The 27,007-nt window shown below is 33.8% G+C and overlaps 1 protein-coding gene and 1 long non-coding RNA gene across 5 annotated transcripts in view; one reads left to right on the top strand and one right to left on the bottom strand.

Annotated features, from left to right (window-relative positions):
- LOC141457024 (Krueppel-like factor 6) overlaps positions 1–27,007 on the top strand; it is a 268,145-nt gene that overhangs the window by 24,262 nt on the left and 216,876 nt on the right. The gene's annotated exons all lie outside the window — the stretch shown is intronic.
- Positions 1–27,007, bottom strand: part of LOC141457025 (uncharacterized) — a 203,032-nt gene that overhangs the window by 52,701 nt on the left and 123,324 nt on the right. The window contains exon 4 of the long non-coding RNA XR_012460168.1: positions 3,668–3,694. This is a non-coding gene — a long non-coding RNA (uncharacterized lncRNA). The remainder of the gene's footprint in view (positions 1–3,667; positions 3,695–27,007) is intronic.

Raw genomic sequence — 27,007 nt, 5'->3', positions numbered from 1 at the left:
TAGCACAGTACTAACATCCAATCACAATGGTGATATCTGTTTGTGAACTATGCTGTGTATGTTTTCCAAAGAGTGGCTCTTATATAACGGAATCGCATGTTTTCTTGTCCTCATTTAATGGTATTCATCCAATTTTATGGATGAGATATGTATTTCTGCTTTACAAAACAAGATAATGAATGTTCCCAGGCCACCTTCTAGCTCTAGGATGACATCTTCGTTTACTAGCCGGCAAAGAAAGAGAACATTATACGTATATAGCAACGGTTGGGCTACAATAAGCTAGCTATGTTCCCATGAGGTGCAAAGCGAACTAGATAATTGGTCACTAATAGAATTTGTTCGCTATTGTAAAAGTTAAATAGTGTTATCGATTAATTTTTTTTTTTATCTTCGCTTACTGTGACTTGGTGAAGCGGCGATATGGCCCCTAGAAATATCGGTAGTCCGTCTGAGAAGTGTCTTGTGATCAGTATAATTCAAAAAGGGCCAAACAAAATTAATAGAAACTGCAAATTTTCTAATTAATTTAGGTGCCACCAATTGCAGTAAATTTTTGAATAAAAAAAAAAAAATCAATGTACCACTAAACCAGGGGTCCCCAAACTACGGCCCGTGGGCCACATGCGGCCCCTTGAGGCCACTTATCCGGGCCTCCGCCACACTTCCGGAAGGGTACCTCTTTCATTGGAGGTTTGTGGCGGTGTCGCTCACGTACAGTATTACTTCCGGTGACGCGGGACGCATGCGTCACGGCTCCGGTAGCAGTGTAAAATAACAGCCAGTAATAGGAAGAAAGTCCAAAGCACTATAACTAAACCGGACATTGACCATCTCATTAGCTAAAAGCAGGCCCATAATTCCCACAGAAATACTGGGCAGTTTGTTGATTTAAATTTGCTTGTTCTTTATTTGAAATATTCTATTTGTTCCCGTTTTGTTTTTTTTTTTACTTTAAAAAAGTTTGTTTTATAGTCCGGCCCTCCAACGGTCTGAGCGACAGTGAACTGGCCCCCTGTGTAAAAAGTTTGGGGCCCCTGCTCTAAACTGAATCTATTTTATTTATTTATTTATTTTTTTAAACAATTCAGATATTCTTAACTGGCAAAACCTCACACTTGACATAGACCTCAGAAACCTAGGCCAACTCAAAGACAGACGATCACCGTTTGCAGGTGTTTGGAGAGGAAACTATGGCCCAATATGTTGGAGGCACGAGATCTGGCAACGTAGAAAGAATGTCGTCTCAAACAAAGCAGCTCTCTAGCAGAGATGGGCTGGCCATGTAGCCAGAGATTTCCTCCTAAATGAATAGCATGATGGAATTGCCCAGAAAGCGAGGGATTTTCTGGGACTACGAAACTGGATGGCAGTTGCTGAAACTAGGGACGACTGGAGGAAACATATCTTGGAGGCCAGGACACACATCACTGGTTTGTACAGCCAGAAAACAAGAAGATGAACAGCAATATTTTTATTCATAATGAAAAATAGCGAATAATAATTCATGGTATTGTTAAACAAAATGGAGTATTACAGGATGTTATACACTAATAGCAACATTATTAGTTCATAACCAAAATTTAATTTGCGCACGCTACAAACAAAAAAAATTCAATAATTCATTGAAATAGGAGCCAATACAAAAATAAATGTTTTTATAAAAGAAAAGTTTTGATAAATAAGTGAGTAAATAAGAATAAAAGAATCATCTTGAGAGTGAGCCAAGGTTAAGATGAATCATTTTAAAAGGTCGTAGGTCAATTAGATTTTTTACAATTTTTCTCTCAAATAGTTCTGGAAAAAACGCAAGCTGTACATCTTCTAAGGCAAAAATCGTGATTCTCGCTTTTTGTAGAGATGTAAATTAATCAATAATCTTTGAATGCGTAAATCTAAAATGAAGTTCATTAAATCAAGAGATTTATTCTCCATTTTGTTTTAGAAAATAATTATTTGAACTGAGAAAGTCCATTAAATTGAAGATTTTTAAATTTAGAAGAATAGATTGAATTCTGTTCATCAATTAACATAAAGTTTTTTTTTAGTACAACGCAATGTTGATCTTATGTTTGAAAGGCTAGAAGTAAAGTAAGCCTTTAAATCTGACAAAATACTAAGATTAACTGCAGTTACAGAAATAATGAATTCTAGGAACATTTTGCAAAATCATTAGTTCTGAATTTATAAGAAAAACAAAAAGTTCAAATCAGAAAAATTTAATGTTTCAGGAGTTTGAGCGAGTAAAATCTTAAGGAGAATATTTCTTTTCGGGATTTAGAGCTAGAGGACTAGTTAAGGAAGAAAAATAAGATAAATGGATAGCAGATATGGTTAAAATGAAACGGTACCAATACTTTTTTAAGTAAAAAGTGCAAGAATAAGGATGAAAAAATAAGTAAAATTAGCAAATCGAGTTGGAGGACGCCTCGAGTAAGTTAAAATGTAAGAAGATGGAGGTCGCTAGCTGAAAGGAAGATGACAACGGAAAGCAGGGCCCTTTTAGAGCGGAAGTCATAAAATCTAAAGATACATTCAAAACCTTCGCGCTTCCGCAGCAAACCCGCGCTATATTTATATAAACGTTCAATAATAGATCAGAGAATATTAAACTGTAATATTGACAACCTGGACAGCCGTTTTTCGTCTTAACTTGGCGCACCTGTTGCATGCTCCAGCTGTTCGCTGTGCCAGATGTGGAATAAAGGCGGTTTTATTTATTACTAATGTAAGCATTACAAATGGCGAATATAGACTTGGAAATATTTCTTTTTTTATAGTTTTATTTTTATTTTATTTCAAAATAAATCATTTTTTCTGCAACCATGTAGGAATGTTCTCATTACTCAATTAAAATCAGCTGTGTAATGCCCAACTTCCCACACTAGTGGGGAAAAATTCCCATTAGTGTCACTTTCCGCACTAGTGTGTGGAAAAACTTTATTGTGCTTCCTTGATATAAGAAGTTTTGTTATTAACATAAATATTTTCTGTAAAACTTTAATAAGCTTATTTAACGTAACTAAATAATTAAAAAACGAATATTAAAAAATAAAATAAAAATTGAAAGGAATATAGAAATAAAAATAATACTTTAATAAATAATTAGATATTTTTAATTATAACATTTTAAAAGATTATAGTGTTACCTTATAGAAATTTAAAATGGATTCTAGTGATTCCTGTTTAGAAAACACTCCTCCATCAATAAAAGAAACAGCAGAAAATGTAATAAGTAATGTGAATACGTAAGTAATGTAAATAATTGTAATATAACAATAAATGTTTATAATAAATAAATTACTTTTTGTAGACTGTAAAAATGAAATTTTTAATTTTTTTAGTTAATAAATCTAATGGTTGCAGAAAAAATATAATATTTAACTCGAGTGTCAAGTATTTTCCTCACACTCGGCAATTTGCACTTCCGCTCGCTCGTGCGTGCAAACCCTGCCTCGCGTGAGGAAAAGTACTACTTTCCACACTTGTTAAATAAATAACTATTGTTCTAAATTATAAGTATTAAAATATAGATGCAAAATTATTATCGAATATTAAAATTTTAAAAAAGGACAAATTATTTAAGGCAAGATTTGTTTCGAAAGAACTAAGATAAGAAATTGTCTAAATTTTAAAAAAATTTACTTATATTTTGCAAGGTACTTACATTTGTTGTGGTGGCCACAAAATTGCTCTGAAACAAATAAAATAAAATAATAATTAATATAAACTGACTAATTCTGTAATTATAAAAATGGTAGGACTGGATTTATACGATATAAATTCTTCGATACGATAAATCATTATCACAGGAGCTTTTATTTCGGAGAGGGTGAGGGAGAATTACGGTTAAAAGTTGGAGCAACCAATCAGCCGCCGATATTCTAAGATTTCCAAAAATATCTTGGAAAAAATGAGATCAGCAGTTTAGATATTTTTGTTTTTTTGTTTTTACATACACAAAGACTATTTTGTAAAAACCTTTTTTATATATTTTTGTTTTTCATTTTTTTTACATACAGGTGATTAAAAATTGGTATTTTTGGTGATAATTTTGACATATAAGAGAAATTATAAAAATCAATTGCGTAATATGAACAGGATTAGATAATTGATTTTAATCAAAAGCTTGCACATAAACAAATGATCCAATTGCGCGCTTTTCGATTTTTTGAAATTATGATTACATTTAGCCTCAAAGCCAACACATGCTAATTTGTAAACAATTTTTCTTTCTAATCTAATAGAAAACCCTACATTTCTGGAAAAATGGGAAAATCTAACCGTATACCATACTTTCTAATAAGAATAATAATAATAATAATAATAATAGACGAAGCTGCTATGTATTGTGGTGCTGGGTTCGATTCCCGGTCCTAGGCCTTGGATTTTATTTAATGGTTAATAAAAGAAATTTACAGTAAACTATGTTTGCTAGTCGCCTTCGTGCACGCCACCTAATTTGGTAGTTGGACGTTAAGCCCCGCCTGAAAAAATAGGCGATTACTTTAATAGTAGTAGTAATAATAATCTTCCTAGGAGCTTCTTACAGCTCTTTGTCCGGTGATGGACAGTGTTGTCTGTAATGAGAGAACACTGTCCGGAGGCCGGCAGTGCACTGAAAAAAGCTCCGGGCGCCAATAACCTTAGATGTTGACGCGCCTTAAATTATTAAAATAATAATAATAATAATAATAAAAAGTTAAGGCAGGAAAAAAGAAACTATTAAAATCCGGAAGCTTCTTTTCCATCCTTACTCCCTGAAGTGATACCAACTTTATCAATAATATTTACCCATGAAATACCATTGAGCTACACTTTTGAATGCTTTATAGGTTGGCAAAATATTTAAACAGACAGTTGTTTAGAGTGAAAGAGAAAATGATTGTTCGGAGAAGAATGAGTTGGTAAGTCTTCTTATGCCCCCGATGTTGGAAGCGGCCAGGAGTTGCTCCACTCTAACGGCGTTGTGCAGCTTCAACATCTCCTCGACAACACTGTACTCTTCTAGTGTGGTTAATAGTTCTACTCTCACCTGTATAGCCTATCTAACACACTCTCTCTCTTCGTGGTAGTGTCCCTCTTTACTGCTCACAAGGATGAGCACGCATTGAGTAACATCACTTACACACACACACACACATGCTCATCTACCTTCTCACTGAATACCTTTCACATTTTACAGCCAGTCCGCCTGCAATACATACATTTATATATTCCTTCAGATAAATGCAAGCCATTCTCTTCTGTAACCTTCCGTAATGTACCATCCTTATTGTATTCTTCTTTTACTAACTATTTATTACATAATCAATTTTACTTTTATTATTTTACAACACATAGATTCATTTTTTTAAAAAACAAATCTGGTGCGACATATACACGGCTATCTTTTCAACTACAACTTTTAAATTTTCTCGGATTTCGAGCTCAAACCATTTCTAGAATAACTTGAGAGAGCGTCATCACAGCAATATTCGTTATACAACGAATTTTTCTATAACAAATAATTGAAATAAATGTTATAATTTTGGAATTCAATCTAAATACTAAGTTTAAATCGTAGTAGCCATTTTGTAAAATTCATTCATTATTATTATTTTGAACTAAATATCTGGCTTTTAAGGAAAATTTTTGGAAGAATCGGAAAAGGATTCGTAAGGATTTCCTTTTCTTATAAAAAGTTGAGGATTGTATGCTGAGGAAAAATTTGCTGGTCAATTTTGAAATGTGAATCCTTTACTCTAAGATGTTTGCGATACAAAATTTTAAATAAAACCATTAGAATGTCTCTGATGAGGTCGCTTGTTTGCAATAAAAAGCTCAGTTGGTATTTTCAACTAATCTTTTATAGATTACAGAGTTTAATCTTTCTGAACTATAACCTTCTATGCAACGAGAATATTGGCACGGAATAATGCAATTATTTATTCATTGTTAGATAAGAGTGTTAAGGAGTATCGTATTGACTGCATTCTCTATATGCATGCATCTAGAACACAATGGCTAACTATAATGATACGCTCTTTTACAGCTTACTTGCAGTAGGAAGGGTCCAATATTTTGATCTATTGCAGGAGTTCAAGAGAGTTTGTGCTTGATAGTCAGAGAAATGTGTTTCTATAAACGTTTCAGAGAGTTGCCGACATTGTTACAAGTCCGTTGATCCACCCAAAGTACCATTTTCATTCTAGTAAGCCTCTTATGTCCTTCCTCATGTCTAAATGTTCTAATAACAGTAAGATATTTACTGTTAAATTTCTTTAATCATTAACAAATTAATTAGGTATATAAATAAGTATCTAACTGTAACTAAAATTGTACTTTCTTAGACTTCTTTCTGTTTTTTTTTACAGGCGGGCTTTACGTCCAAATACCAAATTATACGTCGTGGAAGGAGGCGGATAGCAAACATACTTTACTATAAAGTTCTCATATTAACTGTTAAATAAAATCTAAGACCTAAGTCAGGGGGAATCGAACATCACTAAACCAACAATACATCTTAGCTTTGCGGGTCTTGGCTTGCCCACTTAATAAAGTTTTACAGTTTTTACATTGTGACACAGTATCAGAATACACGAAAATTGTTCGGCTAAATTTTGGATTGAGATACTGAAACCTTCTTGATTTTTAGATTTTCCGAAGTCATTTCTATAATCTAGTTATAATTCATTGCTCTCTCTTTCTCCGTTAGCTGTTATAAATAGGTTTTTAATAATCTAAGGAAACGTGAATTACCGAAACAAATCAATGTTATTATTAATTGAAGATTAGATGCTGAAGTAACAATTGTTTCAAGATATCAAGTTTATTCTTCTTAATCAAATAATCACTTCCCTCTAACAAGAGAAAAAATGAAACAATAAAATAAGAGAAATAAATATAGAAGTGCAGGTAATTTGAGTAATATTAGAAAATAGGGGTCCCACATGTGACAGATAGGTGTAATTATAACCATCTACCAAGTTTGTGTTAGTAACAGGTCAATAACCTCCTCGCACAACAAATAGCACCATTTTATTATTATTATTATGCATAATATTCGCTTTAACAATACTCTTCCTCATTATTATTATGATTATTATCATTTCTTTTTTAAGTTCCCTGTTAAATATTTAAATAAAACATCTTCTTCGCTTCTTTTTTAATTAGAGGCAAACATTTCTCTCGGCCCGCTTCCCTGATTAACTCTTAATCGAGTGTTTTCAGAGTTTGCTTCTCTCTACTATTCACTCATTTTGTTTAATTTACATAAATCATTGTTATAAACCGGGCAGGTTATAAGGTTAAACAGACTCATTATGTATTCTTTATTAATGTGTAACTTTTTAGCTTCTTTTAGAATATTTTTCGATGAAATTAGAATGAAGAAGAGGCGGTTTCCTCTTCTTTCTTTTAAAGGATCGCTTTCAGATTAGTAGCTCCTGGTATGGAATGTTAAGGGATCCCAAAGGTCCTGTTAAGTGAAAGAATCCGGAAAACCAAAGCCAATAACTGGGGTTTTCTTTAGAAGATGGTGGTAGAATTAGGTCTTAAGTAAGACCGTGGAACCCTTCATGTTGACTTCTTACTGCTTTAGCAGCATTGTAGTGATATTCCGGCGTATCTTTGCTTCCATTTGTTCACGCAGGATAAGCTGAACTTCCGAGCCATAATTAGTCGCTGTAATATCAAGTAGTTTAAGTGAATCTAAGATTCAACTAAAGTTATCTTTCTTCTCTGTAACCTTACACCTTAAGATCCATTCATCAAAATTACGAGCGCTGAAGGTTCTCATCTCTTCCTTGGAAAGCAAAATAACCTTCCAGCCATTAGGAAGGGCAAATAGAACCTTCTCTATCTTTCTAATTGAAGCTAAAATTTAATGACTAAAACTTTATTTCATTTCATTTAACAACGTTTACAAAATAATCCCAAATATGGTTTCTCTACATCGTAAATCGCTCAGAAAAATTGCTTAATTCAAAAATTTAATTTCTTTATTATAGTAATTAAATTCCCAGAGATGAGTAATATAAAGAATGAATTTTTTGATGTTAATTTTTATTACTTTTTTTTTATTTTTAAGGCGACTTCATTTTAAACCAAGAATTTTTATAGCAATGACTCATTGAACTCTATATTTTAGTAGATGCATTCCACGTATGTGATCTATTCCTAAGATAGTTCGACAGTAACAGCTACCACTCCGTCTATCTTTCTCTCGTTCACACTAACGCACACATACACTGGCGGCCTATAATAGAAATCGTTTTGGATGCTCTCAAGGCGGTGACTCATTGCTGAAGGTCGTACACATGGTATGCCGAGGGCGTATCCACTACATGTCCCATCTTCCTTTACACAGCCTTCTAGATTGTTTTTTTTATTTTTATTTTTTTTAAAATAAACAGTTTTATTTATTTCCATGTTTATATATTATGTATGTTTATTCGAGGCGTATGTACCTAACAGGAAATTTAGTTTATTTTCTTTAATTTAAACAGTGGGATTTTATTTTAGTTTTAGCGGAAAACTTGATTTTTGAGGGAAATATGGTATCGACAGTGAGCAATATTACGGGAAATCAGATTTGCAAACTCCTTAAATAATTAAGGCTCTTGAATAACTATATTATTTTAAAAAAATTAAAAATTCCTTTATTTCTAGAACGATTTTTCCTGTAACGAGTGCTAATGAGGTATAAAATAACTAAGATAAGTCGACATTGCATTTACTGCCATAAGAAGAATAAAATCAGGGATATAATTTAAGCCCCCTGTAGATATAACCATATTTTCCAAAAGTTATGGATGTTGCGTAAACAATATCTCGAAAATTTAAATTCAATTGAGTCGTTTTTGGTGAAATCGCAAAAGTTTCGGTTGATTTTTTAGATAAAATATTAATTATTTCAGAGATCTTTCGTTTTTTGGATTATGATGGATAGATATTGTCAGGGGGAGGCAGACGCTAAATATGGATTTTTCAGCGAACTGCAGTCCAAGATTGCAATAGGTCCTCTTGAGTACAGTTGAAGGAAGTATAAATGGAAGAAGTTTTTTTTTTAATTTTAACCCGAACTAAACCAGAAAAAGAAGATATCTCTTTCTCTCTTTTGATCCGAGCAAAGATAACCTGCTCCATCTCTTTTTGTATTGTGTTACGTCAGTACAATTATAAAAGTAATTATCATTTTCTATTTGGGCGGCCAAGAGAGAGAGGTTATGTGGTTAGGAGAATTAGTGTTAATGCACTTCGCAAGGAGATTATAAAGCAACCTTTTGTCTACTTGAAATAATTGGAAAATGTCCAAACTAACCCAGTTATTAAAAACGATTCTATCAGCAAGTTTTAATTTTATTTCTTTTTTTTAAGCTTCTCAGGTGGAGCGGGTGATATGATGAGATTTATGGATGTAAATCTGTTCTTTATTTCTTAAGAGTTATTTTCTTTGGTGAGTGGAGACAGTTTAATTGATAGTTTCATGTAAAACTAGTTACCAACTTTTCTGGCACACTTTTGGGGAGGTTCTCAGTGAAAAAAGAGAAAATCGATTTCACTAAAACTACCGGTGAAGCTCACTTTGCGTGCAGCTGATTTACCGGAAATGCGTCATACAACGTTTAACCTTCAGATATAAATAAAACTCCTACAATCGTGATTTTAATAATTATAAAATTTAATTGGAATCCAGGCGTGTTTAAAACGGCATAGAAAATCTTTTTTTACTTCACCAAAGAAGTATTTTTGATAATGTGTATTGAGAGTGCGTACAAATCAAAATAACGATGTGGTGTAAAAGATCTGAAGCAATTTACTATCTAGCTCAATGTCAGGTTGAGGTATTTGTTCTTAGAATACACGACGTACAGTATAACGCTTCAAGAATGGGGCAATTCGGGGCTACACGCTATAGAAATGAGTGTTCATTGTCAAAATGAATGAACGATAAGTGATCCTGAAGTGGTAGAATAAGAAGTAATGTAGCCTCTGAAGTAAACTGTCTTAAATTTAGGCCCCTTCGCTCTGGTAGGTAATTCTCTAGTTTGACTGTCACTTTTCTTTTCATGGTGCCACCATAAGGTCTATCAGATGACTGTTGGATGATTTATTAGGTTGTAACAGAGTAGCCACCAGAGGAGTGAGTGGTTTGTTTTGGTCGGACAACTAGGGTAAGTAGGACGATAAGCACTGCAAGTATTTTGCAAATTACGAAGTAGGAATTAATATTCGTACGGCGATTTAAATTTTTCGGGGTAACTGATGCCTTCAAGTTTTATCCGAAATACCTTTTCCTTAACACTAAATCTAATCAGGATCATGCAGGATCAGAGGAGGAAATGCTGCTATAAAAATAGTACAACCTTCGCGAAATCCGATCTTAATTTGTAGAAGTTTATGGAGATTTAGTGGTTGTTGCTATTGTTGGAGAAGGATATCCATAAGGCCACATTAAAATCCCATTGTTTCGAAGATAAATCTATACTCTTCATTAACTAAGTACGAAGAATTTACAAGCTAAAGTCTAGTATGGAAAGATTCTAGAGTCTAGTGAATCAGTTAAGGTACGGCAAGACCTGTAGAATGCGACTCCAAACTTTAGTTTTTGGAATTACTTTTTTTTTTCTAGGAAGCGTAAATTAGAGCCGATAATGAAGACAGTTTCACGGTCACCCAGTACCCTCTTCGATTCTTTAGCACCCGTGGCCGGAAATGCCAATGATCCTTACAGCTATTGTGCTAGAGATTTAGTTTCTAGTCCATCCAACAGACTTCTGCTATCCAAAACATCCTGAAGTACGTGCTGATAACTTGTCTAAGGTTGAGTGCCCACTGTGAACGAAATCCAGGCTATTGCAGACCGTGAGATGAGACAGAACTGTCACTTATATCCTCTAGCCTCTCACTATTCTGTGAGTTCAATGCTCACAAATAACTCTTGGGAAAACCCAGAGCCTTGTAAGTAGGCAATCGTTTTCGAGCTAGCACGGCAAGGCCTCACATAATAAGCTACTTTTGACTGCAGTGCCAACCAGCGCTTTCCCAAAGCTCTAATCTGGTTCCACTTAACATACTCGTACATCGGCATTCATCAAATTTTCGCATCAAAAATGTCCACCGATAGGGGCTAATTTTGCTGAATAAGAATGAATCTTTTTTCCAATTTTTTAATCAACATTCAAAGCAGGGAGCAATAAAGTGTTTGTTACCCTCATATTGCGGATAACCCGTTTTCACGAACTAAGTTGTTTTTTTGAAAGACATGGTTATTTTTTTGCCTCAGTTGAAACTGATAAGAGTGTCATATATTTGGTGGCGATTTTCAATCAATTCTTATAGAACGGAGACAGCATTAATATTGACAAAAAGTTATAAACTTTCTTCTAACGTGCCAATTGCGTGATCATTAATAAAAAATTTTGAGAAAATAAGAAATAGTTTTTCATCTTATGGCATTTTCACTTTTTCGAACTCAGTCCTGTACAGTTAAAAGATAAACTAGAGCAATTGGAGCTTTTTTTTTATCAAAATCAGTACGTTATAACTTTAAACTAAAGCAAGCAAATAATAGATATTCCGGATTTACAAAACTATTTTATTTTTGGGTCGGACGAGTCCGTTTTAGGATATATCTGCTCTATAGACTACAATCGGCCAACAAACTATTATTAGAAATTACGACAGAGAGAGCTACAGGCTACCCTACATTTCAAATATATATATATATACCGAGTTGGGTACCGGATCAGATTATTTGATTAGCTATTTCTCGGGTGATGCTGTTAACTTGCTACATCTTGAGTTTAATGTGGCTACATGAAGTTCATCTTGAGAAAAAATTAAATGTGAAGTTAAGGGAATCCTTGGTATTTTTGCTATTCTTAACGGAACAAAGTAAATACTACTAAATAATAAATATTACAGTGAAAACAAAGACTGTTATTAAAATAATACTTTATTAATAACTCGCGTACTTGTGAAAATTTAGTGTAGAACATTTGTAACAATCGTAATACTTCCGCCAAAGAGGAGTAAAGTGAAGTTTATTTGTTGGAACGAAGCTTTTTATGTTGATTGAATAATATTCAGTCTTTAAAAAGTAGAATTCTGTTGGTTCTAAGCAAACAGTCTGACTTGCTTTTTCATCAATTCAAATGCTCTAAAGAAGTTGGCGAATGGACGCTTTTGAATCTAGTGAACAAACTTATGATCGAGAGGAAGAAAAATCTCAGCTCCAAAAGTATTATTCATGAAAATCTGTACTAAAAATGGATTGTACAGGACATAATTTGTTTGCCGCAGATAGTAAAAGATTGTGGAAGTTATTGTATTACAGAAATATAATACTAGAGATTTAGTTGGCGGTGTATTCAAGAAATGTTTCTAGCCAGAACCCCAATGGGACCCGGAGTGGCGTAGCTCCCTCTTGTTAATTATAGCGTGTATAAAGAAGTAAATCTTTTAGAACCGTTAAAGAAATAGCCGGCAAATCTTTCTGTTATTTGATTATTTATTGCATTATTATTTCTATGCACAAAATTATTATTTTTTTTTTAAACGTTAGTTACGCAATATATGCGATATGACGACCTTGTCATATAAATATACATAACATATATACATGTTTAAAGTGGACAATAGGCAAAGCCTTGTAGGGCTCCACCCCAAACATTATATTTGTATGTATACATACATGCTACTATTGTATTATTTGTATTGAAATATTTGCACATCTCCACGGGGAAGCTGGCACCATTCTGTGCTAGAAAAAGAAATATTAAACCAAAATGCATTCTTTATAATATGATCCATTATATTTATTGTCTCTTAATTAGTCTATTGTTCAGAGTTTTATTTTATGTTCTTTACTTTCACTTAATCATCGTTTTTGGGAAGTATTGTGATCTACACAGATAAGATAAGATAAGAAAACGGGACGGGACCTACGCCCCACGGCACCGCAGTCACTAGACTGCTTATTGTGCCTTCCCCTTTTCAGTGTAATAGTTGAAACCTCCCCCTACTAAAGAGGTTGAAGTCTTTCCCTACTATTTCTTTTTGCGCTACTATCTCCTTTGGTCTCAACGTTCCAAAGGTTTCATAGCGGATTGCAACACAATCGAACAACAGGTGAGAGTCTGTCTCCTCCTCTTCCCGGCACAATCTGCACAACGGTTCCGAGCTAATAAGCCCCACTTTGCGCAGATGCTTCCTGAACCTACCGTGCCCCCGTGAATAGGCCTGTAATCAGAGTAATCTGATTCCTACCCCAAACACAGGGTCTCTTTGGCTCTTTGCTTACACAGCCAAGACATGAGAGTCTTGCTGTGTTTAACCCTAGGACACATCGCCCAGCTCTTCTCGTGCTCCTTCCAGATCCAATCTCTAAGAGCCGCACGAGCCGAATCCTTGGTGATCCCCAACTCAATATTTATTCCTGAGCATAAAGGAGATGTTTAAGTCCACCACAACTGATACCAAGATTTCGTCCATTTCGGTTATCCATTAATTTTGGATCTTTGTGAATACAGATTTATTTTGTCAGTACTTCATGAAAAATGGTTCCAAACGATTTTCTATTAAACTTACTATACATTAAATAACATTTAGAGGGTCAATAATGGATTTTTAAAAGTTATTCTTGGCATAGGGCAAGCTTCTTAGGGAATAGCTCCTCAAGGAGCCTCAAGGAGCGATCCAGGAAACTATGAAAAATTTTAAGTTTGAGGAAATCCTTGAGGAAAGTGAAGTCTCATATTAAAATTTTTTTTTTTTATTATTAAAATCGAACTTGTGTCAGCCATAAGGAAGTACAACCTTAACTTTGCTAAGTTATTTTCAAAGAAAAAATCCTATTAAATTTAAAAAAAATATATAAAAATAAGAATTAAATAAAAAAAAAAGAAAATTAGTCAATTAAGAAATACCAAAGTCGAATTTACTCTTGGGAAAAAAATTTAAATACCAATCAGCTTCATAAGAATGTGTCGGAGCCCTTAAAGTGCGAGATTTTAGTATCTTGTTTTAGCTTTTGTACCTTCAAGAATTTAAACATTGTTAATAAAATAAATTTTAATTTTTTTAAAAAACAAAACCTAAAACAATTAAATAGCAAAATTTGGACCGAATGATATTGATATATTATTTAATTAATTAGTTTTTATTTAAAGAAAATTAGGAATTCAATGAAGGAGAAATATTTGGAATGTTTTTCACCTTCAAAGTGCAATAAGTTTAGAACCGGGCCCTAATTAGGACTCAGCTTTGATAAATATTTATTTTGCTCTCATTTATTTTTTTTTTACATCCATTGATGGAGATGGAGAGTTGAGAATAGTTGCTCAAAATCTGAATTTCTTACACACTGAATTTGCTTTGGAATCAGGTTCTGCAATAATTCCAGCTTAAGTGTTCGCGATTTTGGAGATTTAGTAGCAGTGGAGCCTGGTTTTACTTTATTCCAAAGGTTGGGGTATTGTGTAGCTGGTATTCAAAGTGATAAAGAACGGTTTGTTAAAATTTGATGCGCATATAAGATACATAAGTTTCATTAGAGACCCATTTTGAAGAGATGGTCTTCTTAAACCACAAGTGAGTTCCCTGAAGACCGTATCAGCCTTTCCAGCTTCTTCTAAACATCATCACTTAAAAACTGTCCATCCAGCTCATCCTTAAAGGTAATGCTGTAAGGCCGCGATTATTGGAAGGTTGTTGTGTCCATAGATATGCCTATAGAAGGTTTGGAATTAATAAAAAGAATTTTCTCTTCCAAGAAGCTTCTTACAGCTTACTGTGATGCAACAGTGATGTCTGCGAACAAGAGAACACTGTCTGAAGACTGGCAGTGTTCAGAAAAAAGTTGCTGGCACCAATAATCTCAGATGTTGACGCGGAAATATGGAAATAATGGAAATTAAAAGGAAGTAAGATCTAATTAAGGATCTGTTTAAGGAAAACCGATAGAGTCCCAAATATGGTTATAAGGGAAGCCGTCGGTATAGATAAAACCATACTGGATAGGGTGGACGAAAGAAGGCTGTTGTGGTTTGGACATGTCCTTCGTATGAGCGATACGCGCCTCCCAAAAAAGGCTCTCTGCTAGCAACCTGCTGGTAGACAAAGAAGAGGGAGGCCTATGAATAGCTGGCTCGCGCAGGTAAAGGAACTAATGATAGCGCGAGGTCTATGCGAAATAGAGGATAGAGAAGGGTGGATGCATGGCGCAAGGAACCCTGGATAGGGAAACTCCTTGAAAGAAGAAGAAGAAGAAGATCTAATCTGATAAACCCATCTTCTTCTAGTCTGAACCATATTATTATCAAATTTTTTGTTGCTGATTTAGAATGATTTGGAGAGCAGAGGATGGTCCAATCCTTTTTGTGCTAAAAGGATTCTCTCTGGGTAGATGATTTGAGTCCATAAAGAATCTTCCACCTTGACAAAGACTATAGTCCAGGAAGGCTTCTTTTTCTTTTGAGTTTTACCTCCCGTTTTTATTAGGGTCACCTCAACCAAAAATTTCTTGCACTGCCTTCTTTCTTTCACCTGTTCCTAGTCACTCATCACGTAATCAATCCATTTCCAGGCACGGTATTCGTGACTCCGGATATTCATTTATTTCCTATGCCTCTTCCTCTTTTGCCACTCGTATCCAAGTTGAAAATTTGACTTCAGAAATAGTTCATCAACCATTCCAGCTTAAATTTTTGAGTACATCCCTTCGTCTTGTTTTATTCTGAATTCTGGCAGTCCTCCACCAATATTCCATATCTAGAGACAACAATTTCCTCTCTGAATGTAAGTAAGAAGATAAAAATCGACTCATTTACAAGAAAAAAAATTTCTAACTTTTGTAAATGCTCACAAAATGTAAATTTTTCAACCCTGTAATAAATTTTATTGATAAAAATTGTACGTAGGTGTGTCTTCCTTCCATACATATTCCATTACAGTTGAACAAGCTGGAGTATTTACTATAATATAATGTAAATTATCATTGTCTTGTCTAGATTGTAAATAAAAGTTAACAAACAAAAAGCAAAAAAAAAAAGTGTGTAAATAAAATGGAAATTAGTTAGATTGTAAATACGTTAGAGTAGCTTTGAAAGTAGAAATGACATTGAAGTATATTTCTGTGCTGGATGTTCCATACATTGGTTCCAAAGACCCTGAGGATAAGAAAGCGTTACATCTACAAGTTCCAGGGACGACACTTCTTATATAAATACCTGCAGGACTATAAGTAAGAAGATTCACAATTCTCAAGCCGCTACACCCAACGTCTTATCAACTACTATATTAATAAACAACCTTTCTACCACATTGTTTCAGTCCACTTCAGCTTGTCTACTTCCTCGTCTAGAAGAACTTTTCTTCTGATATTATCATTTATATTATTATTGTTATTATTACTGTTGAAGCTTTCTTTATAGATAGTTTCCTTTCCTTATTTGTACGTATTTATTTTTATTGTATTTTCTGGAGTAATAAAACTATATGGCGGGAGTGAAATATTATAAAAATCCTTATAATTATAATTAATATTCTCCTCTTTTATATATTTATTGTCATTAATTTGAATATTTATTGTAGGTATATATATATATATATCCATTATACACCTATATATAAAAATGCTTTACTTTTTTTTCCTTTATATAACTAGAAGAATGTTTACAGCTTTTGGGTGGGGCTGTTCTCTTCCCAGTGGAAGAGGGAAGGTCAGATATCTCGGCGATTTATATCTCTAATTAGAATTCTGGACTTGTAGCCACAATCTTCTGAATTTCTGAATGTTTAAGTTGTTTGGTTTGCCGTGAAAATGGTGAAATCATTGTAGAACATCCATATATTTATTACAATTCCGTTTAATGTACGAGCGAAGAATGATTTGGTGCCATGTTTCTGGATATACGACGAGAATTAGCATCTGTTTAAGGTAAAGAAGAGGCGCCACGGTAGCCGAACGGTTATAGGCGAGATCCGCAATATTAAGATGTATTGTTGGTTTAATGGGTTCGATTCCCCGGACTTAGGCCTTGGATTTTATTTAAATAAAAGGTTAATATAAGAAATTTACAGTAAAGTATGTTTGCTAGTCGCCTTCGTCAACGACACCTAATTGCTAGTTGGACGTTAAGCCCCGCCTGAAAGGTAAAGAAAGCATTATGGACATCGCCGAACTGCGGATCCCTGTCGAAGTCGCTTGACCATTTTTCTTTACTCTTAGTTCGCAAATCCTTTACATATCTTAGAGGTAGTGTACCCTCTCTTATTCAATCTCTTCAGACCCTGAGGATATGATTCAGGAAACAGAACTGGCCTTTCTGGAACTACCATTTCCTAACAGCTTTTCACCACGGTATTCCCAGCTCTCTCGTTAGTGAGGGTATACATTTTTAAAAAATAATTATGTACCTCTTCTTAAATTTCTCTACGCTAGGCCATTAGGCTGGCATTGGGTTATCAGTCTCACATCTGCGTCACGTTTTCGCTTGTCTCTAGTATTACTAACGATGTTTCGAGTGTTTTATCTCTTTGCTTATTCGCAGCATGACAGACAATATTCTAGGAGTGACCCAGTGGACAGTTTCTTGGATTACACCTTTTTCTTATTCTATTCTCTATTTTTATGAGGAAAAAATTGAATTCTTAACAACGTTGCAGTTGATGTTTTCTGGAAATCTAATTTTTCCCCTCTCAGATCCTTAGAAAGTCCGTTAAGAAAGAAGCTATTTTCTTTGGAAAGCCTTGAGAAAACTTAGAGTGGATTTTCTGATAGTGCTTTTTTCGCCAGCATTTCTTTTTATTTGAATCATTTGTAAATTAAAGACTCGTTTCTTACTCTGAGTTCATCCCAGATGAGAAATTTTGTTCACTAAATAAAGGTCGACCTCTTAAAAGTGAGACCAAACCGTAATATCATCATCAGCGTCTCCACACAAAAATGCAAAGAACAAGGATACGCCATTTTTCTAAAAACCACCTCTTGCGGACTCAGGGCTCCACAAAATTACTTTCAAAAAATTGATCTGATGCTATACTTTCCTTAACAGTAATAACGATATCAGTAGCTACTCGCATGCAGGAAAAGTAACCAATAAAACACAAAAACAAGGTACATGATAGATCACTATCTGTGCATAATAAGTGCATATCGATGCAGAAATAAAGAAAAAAAATGGATTTATTACTTTCAAAGTCACAGGTAGATAAAGGTAAGGCGGCTCCTCCAGTTACCTGGAAGCTGTAACACATGTACAAACTAGTAATATAAGAACTCAATTTGGGCGGTAACACGATAATGGGTATCCACCCGGAGGCGGTTTTAGTTTCTTGACTGCCTGGCCCGTCACAAGTGGAAAACGAATTACATTTTTTCTCGTTTTATTTAGTTTTTTTGTTTCTTCATGAAGGTTTTCATTTCTTTTTATCATTTTAACATCATTATGTAACCTAAAAGAAATAATTGAAATCATTCTTGCTGTTACTCTTACTTAGAGTTTAACTAAAGTTTGTATTTACTTGAAACAAGTAAGTTTACTTCTCAAATAGTCACACACAATTACAAGCTTGCCTTGTCCTCCATCTTGCCTTGTCCTGTGTACGGTACCGGTAATAAACTGATTGCTGTACTTTCTGATATTATTGCACTTTTACAATTATATTTTACCTTGGCTAATATTTTAGCTGCTCTAATCATTTATGCAGCAGTTATTAAACAAATAAATGATACTAAATTTCTATAAATCTTACATAATGGCTGTAATTTGTCATTTAGTTCTATATATTATGATTCGGTTGTGTTAAACGGCCCTTTTTTCTCACTTTCCTGCGATGTTCTGGGCTATCGTTGAAGGGCTTTATTTGAACTTGGTTGTAAGATTTGGAGAAACAAAAGAACGGTAAAGGTTTTGCTACATTCTCTACGTAGAACCAGAGGACAGTACCAAATTTCCGACATAAGACCGAGAGATTTCCATCGTAGTACTAATCCTGTAAAATGGGGGATTGGATAGAATATTAGATAGATGATTAGGCAAAGAGATAAGAGAGGTTACAGATGAATGAAGAAACCACGGCTTTTGAATACACTGCTACGCAAACTAGCGAGAAACTCTCAGAAAATGATAAAAGCTATATTGGTATTTTGTAGATCTGATGATGGCCTTTGATTCGATGCCAAGGTATTAAATTGTAATTTAGCTCGCGTTAGGAAGTCAATAAATGACTGGCAAAATGCTGTCTACAGTTTTGATAAATGTACCAGGAATTATCTACGTATTAATAATCTAGAATCGAAGATGTAAGAAGAGAGCGCGGTCTGCATGCAATAGCCTAGACTGCACCTTGCCTTGCAATGCAAGATATGTGTGTGTGGCAGCCCGATTTAGTGGCCCCTGAATAGGAAAAGAGAAAATGTGTGGTGGGCGCTAATGACCACAGATGTCGATGCGCCGGCAAAAAGAAAAAAAAATCTAGATTCTTAAGAGTTTGTACGACTCATGTTCTAAAACAGGGAGTACATTGTAAATTCCCTTCAATCTCGTAATACAGATAGATTCAGAGGTTGGCATGCAGAGGGCATATCGTACATGTAGCTTCACAGGGTATGAATAAGTATTATGGCCAATATAGATGATCTGTTGGTAGTATCCGATTCTGAAGTATCGCTAAGCCTCCTGAAGAAGTGGTTAGTCCAATTCCTTCTTCTTGGCTAATAACAAATCAGTCAGATGTCCGTGTTTTGCAGTACTGTTGATTGTTCTCTCCATTTTCCTTTAGAAGCTCTTTTTTCTTTAATATGGAATTTCCTCCTTTGCACAGTTAATTCAGACTAGGCCTAAGGTCAATTATAACAAAACAAAAAGTAGACACAATTGACCAATCCAATGACGTCCCTGTACCATTCTTCTTCCCTGTATCCCGCGGGCCGGTCTATTAGTCAACTCAATTAGAACGAAAATATAATGGCCTTAACTTCACCAGCCTTAAGATTTAATTAATTTCCGCACACTGATATTATTTACACACAATTGAATTAACTAAAAACAAAATTAAACAAGAAATAAAGGACTCTTTATTATTATTAATACTCGCGTAAATTAAAACTTTAATTTTATTGAATTTAAAAAAGCACGCGACTTCCTAAAGGTGACCATATGTTTCAAATAAATTGCCTTCGATTTAAAAAATTTATTTAAATAATTGGTGACAATATTAGATATACAATACAGAAAGAAAACAATACATAAATAATAAAAAGATTATAATAAAATCGTACCAAAAAAATTTAATTTGTTAGAAGTAACACATCACCTTGCCAAGGGCGTAACCACATTGTCTAGATCCCCTCCTTCGATGACACTGACGGCTTTACGAACATAATTCATTTCTTTTATTTTTTGTATGATGTTTTATTGTAATTTATTTATTACTTATTTATATCTTAATCTCTCCAAAAGGAAAAAATATATACAATATATAGTCGAACATATCGGCTTACAGTGGCTTTATTTTGGGAAACAGAAATACGCGACATCCCGCCATCTTGTTAATGCCTTTAAAAATGCAATAATTAATTACCAAAAATAATTAGTTAATTATTAATCAGTTATTAATTAATTTATTTAATGTTTAGTTTTATAAAGAGATCTGGTGCCTTTTGTATAAACTCTCTTGAGTCCATGGGAATTTCAAGCTTTTTTACGGTATTTCTTGTTCATCGCAGCTATTTTTATTTTGGAATAGTTGTAATTGGTAATTGCAGTCTTGTCAGCTGTATCCACTCGAGGGTTATCATTGATAAGGTTATGAATAAAGAGCTGCAGGAGTCTAGAGAACTGTAAGTTTTATAGTGTCCTGTCGATTATTGGAAGATCGAACTATCTGAGCTTTCATTTGATTTGAAGAACTTTTGAAATTAAAAAAATAAAAACTCTCCCCTAATCAAATCAAATACAAATTTTAATCCGAACATTATTATTTATATAAATAGAAAACTTTTTCGGATTAAAAAGAAAAATATATTCAGAAGCAAACTAAGCCATTTTGGTATGAAAATCACGATTGATTTTTCCGTCAATTCTGTTCTTCAGTTTAAGAACAAAAATATCATATTTCTGTTTCCAAATATGGTTTTCTTTGTTTCATTCCAAAAAAACGGAGTAATTAAAAAAATAAGTAAATATTCTTTTTACACTCGTAAGATGATGCATATAAAGATTTTAATCAACCATTTTTGATATAAATAGTCAAATATATTTGTAGAAATATTGTATTTAAAACCAGAAGTTACGATTCATTTTTCAAATGTTAATTATTTGTAACAAAACACTCCAGTATTTTACAAAGAATAAATATTAAAACTGCATAAAAATAAATACTGTCAAGTTTCATGGATTTGAAACTCTATTAAAAACAATTTAATGAGGAGAAGAAAGGATTGGCATTGAAACTGTATCATTAAAATTGTTCAAACCCATATAAGAGAGGCCAGAGTATGTTTAAGTTGGTTTGAAGAAGTTGTTCTTTGCTACAAAATTAATTATTGGTTCAGGACAAAATTATATGACCAAGAAATTAACGTATGACCAGTTTGGACCATTATTATTAGGAAAACTCCGTACGAAATTCATCTCGCAGGTAGAACAAACATAAGTTTAATTTTTGTAAGGTCATTTGTGTGACTTCTCTAATCACTTGAAATGGAAGGTAAAGATTTTTAGTCGCCAATCTATAAAAAGAAGTTTTGTTTTCTTTATTGATTAACTTTAATTATGTACAATAGAATTCATTAATTAATTAAAATTGTAACAAGGCAAAGACAAGCACCGCAAAACTACGACGTATTGCGGTACGGAGTTCAACTCCCAGTATCGCAGACATGGGCTTCAAGTCAATTGGTTAACTTACAATTACCTAATAAACTTAGCAATCTGCCTTCCGCTCTGTACTAACATCACAGTTAGGTGAATTGGAACATAGCAAATTACTTGCAGGGAATTTACTAAATCAGCTATACTCTTTCTTTCAGCGGTTAGTAATGATAGCAGTGGTTCCTAAATTTAGGAAACTGGCTAGGCTCTGAACCTATCGCGGGAAGAGTCCGCTGCACAAATCACTTCCGTTAGAGAATCCAAAATGTTTACACATTCCTGGCAAGAACAAATATTCGTTCTCTCTAATCCCATAAGAGCTTTAATCTATACCCTACATCTTCTATATCCATGACGATCTTACTTATCAACGGAAGATAGAAATCCCTTTTCAAATGAAACAAATTTAATGACATCTGCACATGCAGCTAGTAGTTATTCAAATCGATTTGCAATCTATGCACCATATTTAGATAAAAAAATAAACGAACAAAATGTAACAAATGTGAACAATAATATACAATGCATTCTATAGACTTTTTACCACTATTTACCACTATTTACCTTGCTTTTAAGAGAAAAGTATTGGCGATTTATTGTGGCTACATAAAACATTGCGCGCACTGTTGTATAGTTACGACATTTTTTATTTTTCCAATTACATGTTACAATTAAGTTAAATTTACATAGCCTTATATATCAATCGTGTGTTTAGTTGTAGAGCCGCGCCGATAGATTAGGATGTGAAGTAGTCGCATATATTTATCATTATTTAACTACTAAGATATATTATGTACAGTGCACTCGTACATAACCAAAGTAGTGATTGTCCTTAAATCGTCCTTGTTACCATAGTAACATTCAAATTGTGATTGCCTTTTTCTATTTTACTTTTTTTTAGGACTAGATAATCTTTGAAAGATATCTCTTATCTGATTCGATTCTACATCTATCTACAGTAGTCTATTTTGCTTATATCCAATCACTTGTAAATTTTTTAGATCCCTTTTAAAATTTGTATTACTTTAAATTTTGTTTTTAGTAGCATTCATGTATTCCTCTTAAATTATATATTTAAAAAACAAAATCTATCGCAATTATCTAGCGTTATTTTTTATTTAACTTTTTTTTATTTAAAGCTCGTCAACATCTGAGGTTATTGGCGCCCGGAACCTTTTTTCTATGCCTTGCCGGCCTCCGAACACAGTACTCGTATTCTCTCGTTACAGACAACACTGTCTGTCACCGAACTGAGCTGTAAGAAGCACCTAGAAAGAAAAACCTAGCCTTATTATTAATTATCTTTGGTAATTTTTTTTATTTTGTTTAACACACTATTTGGATAAAGGCGCCACGATAGCCGAGAGCTTAAAGCTAACAATGTATTGTGGTACTGGGTTCGATTCCCGGTCTAGAAGCCTTGGATTTTATTTATTGGTTAATAAAAGAAATTTACATTAAAGTATGTTTGCTAGTCGTCTCCGTCTACGACACCTAATTGGTAGTTGGACGTAAAGCCCGCCTGAAAAAATAGGCAATTACTACACTATTTAAAAACATACACACTTTTAGGATGTTAACATGCTCGTACAATTTTTTAAAATACAAAAAATAATCAATTCAAAGAGTACCACTGTACTTTAGTCAGAAAGAGTTCTTCAAGTTGACGTACTCGCATATACCTAGTTGCGTGTTACTTGATTTCCAGTCTTGCTTTTAAAACTTATTTGATGATATTAATTATGGTAATTTACAAAATAAACTATCTTATCTATTCGCCTGTATAGCTATCTGATGAGTAGTAGGCCCGTAGAGCACGCTAAGGTATTATAACTTCACTAATTAAGATTGAGTGCGCAATTGGTAGAAGGCGCATCTACGCGCCTACATCCAACGACCGCTGCAAATTACAGCCATTAGACGGGACAATAAGTGGTTACATCCGAAGGCGGTCTTACTCTGGAGATGGCCTCGTATTAAATGAAAAAACATCACAACCTTATTTTAATATTTTCTTATATTTTTTTTGTGTGTTAATTACAACGTATAGTGGAAGTCCTCGTTCACTAGAAAAACAATATCAATATAACTCTAGAATGGAGGTAAATAAACCGTAACGTCAATGCTTCAATAAATACAATAATCTGTAACGTTCTTTAGTTTTGGAATTGGAACAGATCAGTAAACTAATCGCCTACTTCTTTCAGGCTGGGTTTAACTTCTAACTACCAAATTGGGTGTCACGGAGGGCGGAAACATTGTTTTCTAACTAAAACGCAGGATTTGAACTTGGGGATCTCTCGCTTACAGATCCAAGCTTCATGAAACCCTACACCAACTAAATTATTTTTAGGACACCTCTGAGGAAGTGAAGATAGGTAGGGCATCCCTCTGAAATGTTGTTTCAGTTTTTCCAAAATTGCGGTTTAAATCTTGAGATGTGCAGTGGGTTGTCACAGTAGATTTAAATGTCCAATATTTCTTTCATCTTCATAATCCTCGCTTTCTGTTTGGCTCTTTTCTTACACCTGGACTGTAGTACCCATCTTTAACTTTGGATTCTCTTATTAAGTATTTTGCCACACGAGGTGGCTTTATGCTTTAAAAGCCCCTTTGAGACTTTCATCCCAAGTTGGACATCTTTTTTGGTCGAATATTTTAAACTCTCAAAGCTTTTTTTTCTGTGTCATGCCTCTGGATTCATTCGATGTAAATGGTCGGTACCTCATAAAAATTCATTACAGTAAGAAAAGATGTGTAACTGTTTACAACAGTTTATTTTAATTTTTTTGCAACCCCATCTTACTCTGCAAAATCTGTTTGTCCTTTAACATGCACTCATAGAAATACGAAGATTATTCATAAAAATAGTCACTTCGCTTTTATAAATGCTTTATAACCTTTAAAAAAAAAAATTAAAAGATGTGTTTATAATAATTTTTTTCTAAGTTTTTAAATTAGTTTATTTCCTGTTTAATTTACTGCTATGAATTTTAAAATATGTAATTTGTATGAAGGTTAAATTACACTTGTTGACATATCAGAGTGCTTTTAGAAATCAACGGAATAAGAAAAGTGAAACAATTTTTTTTTTAAAAAAAAATATTTTAACCAGTTTATAAATATGGAGGACATTGCATTACTGCAATTGCATGGCACATTTTCAAAAGCGGATAGTCACTGACGGAAATAAGCCCCTTTTCCTTTCCGGAAAACCTGAACGTCTTTAGCAGAGTGCTTATTAGGATTTTGATAATTTTTGTTGTTTTTAAAGATTTTTAATTACATAGTTGCAACAGTGTACCAATCTAGTGTATATAAAAAGCTGAAAATGATAAATAAGAAAGTTAGTAACAGTTCTCTATAAGCAAAAAGCGTTTTGGAGGGCGAGTTTTGGTGTACGTAGAGGTTATGAAGCATGAATTAGCATGTGGGAGATCTCCGGTTCGAATCCCGTGTTTAGTTACTTTTTATTTGTTGGAAAAAATGTTAATACCAATTCCAATTTTCAAAAAAAAAAAAACAATACCGGATGTTTGAGGCTTTTGTCCCAAATTTGGGATTTTACTTACTAACTTAACTCGTTCGATATTTATGGGTAGTTGAGCAGTACAATAAACTTAATGGCTCGTCTCTCAAAAAAGCCCTTTTAAGAAGTTTTCTGGGTTTCAAAGAAGTTGGATAAGAAATTGTATCAATTAAAAATTATAGATCTATATATAAGCCATTAATAGACTAATTGCAGAAAGCAGGGAAGGGATTTAGCTCCGCGGTTAGCCTATTCTAAAAAGGATTCTAAAAAGATGAAATTTACTCGTAACCACCCACAAATTAGTGCTACTTAGTTGGTAGTTGGTTTTAAGGGAATCTCCAACAAAACGTTACATTGTTTTGGTACACTACCGTAGATTGGAAGTAGTGTTTGGTACACTACTGTAGTTTGGAAGTAGTGTTTGGTACACTACTGTAGTTTGGAAGTAGTGTTTGGTACACTACTGTAGTTTGGAAGTAGTGTTTGGTACACTACTGTAGTTTAAAGTAACGGTTTTTGTATTATCTTTAAAGTGTTTGTACTTAATTCTTTTGTTTTAAAGATAGATGATTTTACCTTAGGCTTAACTTTTTAAGTTCATCAACACCCCACATTGGTACTCACGTCTTCATTGTGTGCATCATTAGGGAGCCAAACATCATGCTTTTCAGGTCGCCGTGGATATGGTCTAATTGTTACGCATCTAGAAGATTGATTAAACTACCTTATGAGGGATTCTTAACTTCTAAAATGAAACCTTAACATGAACAGCTTTTAATCGATGAAGAAGGTTCCTTTAAAAGGAAAGCACGACAGCTAAATCTGTATCACTTATTCCTGTTGTATACAAAGTAGAAATCGTTCTTTGCTAGCATGGTCCCATACAAAAGAAAACAAAAACCCATAAGATTAAAGAAGAAAACCTCCTTATAAAGGATATCACCGGCTAGATATGAAGAAGTGTGTGGAGTCCGCTACAGCCCGCATGTTGAACAAGACATTGGTCCTCTGTCTGCGCCAAGAATGAGAGACCCCAAAAACCAGACTAACTGCCAATTAGCCACACTCGGCTCACTATAATTGTGACAATTGTCAACGATGTATCTTTTTTCTTTTCTTTTTTCAACTTAGTTCTTTTTATCGTTATTTTTTACAGCATGTCCTTTTTTTTGGTGACTCCCTAAATGAGGTGATAACTATATCCAAGAAGGGGACACTGGCTACTGGTCCTATTAACTGACAATCACTTGAATACCATTCCGGCTTTCTTTCACCATTCAATTGTCAATCAAATATATAAAAATAATCATTACACAACGGTACTCATACAGAGAGAGACCGACGCACAATACACATCACCCTTATATAGGCCAATTTATACGTTTAAAGATTGGTTAAATATAGATTTTAGAATAATAAAAAAAGATTCCTTATTTGTAGATAATAAATAAGTCTTTGTTTTGGAGAATTTTTAAATAACTTCATTTAATGGAGGAAAATTACGAAGCGGTCAGAACGTTAAGATGAAAGATCTTGAAGTCAATTCGATTAGAGATTCTACCAAACTGAACAACCCATATCTCTTCACTAGTGCAATTTCTCTGAATTCTAG

This window comes from Rhodnius prolixus, unplaced genomic scaffold, assembly GCF_049639745.1.
Source record: "Rhodnius prolixus isolate KJV_2025 unplaced genomic scaffold, Rpr scaffold_10, whole genome shotgun sequence".
NCBI lineage: Eukaryota > Metazoa > Arthropoda > Insecta > Hemiptera > Reduviidae > Rhodnius > Rhodnius prolixus.
The sequence above is the reverse complement of the archived record's forward strand: the minus strand, read 5'-3'. Positions and strand labels throughout refer to the sequence as shown.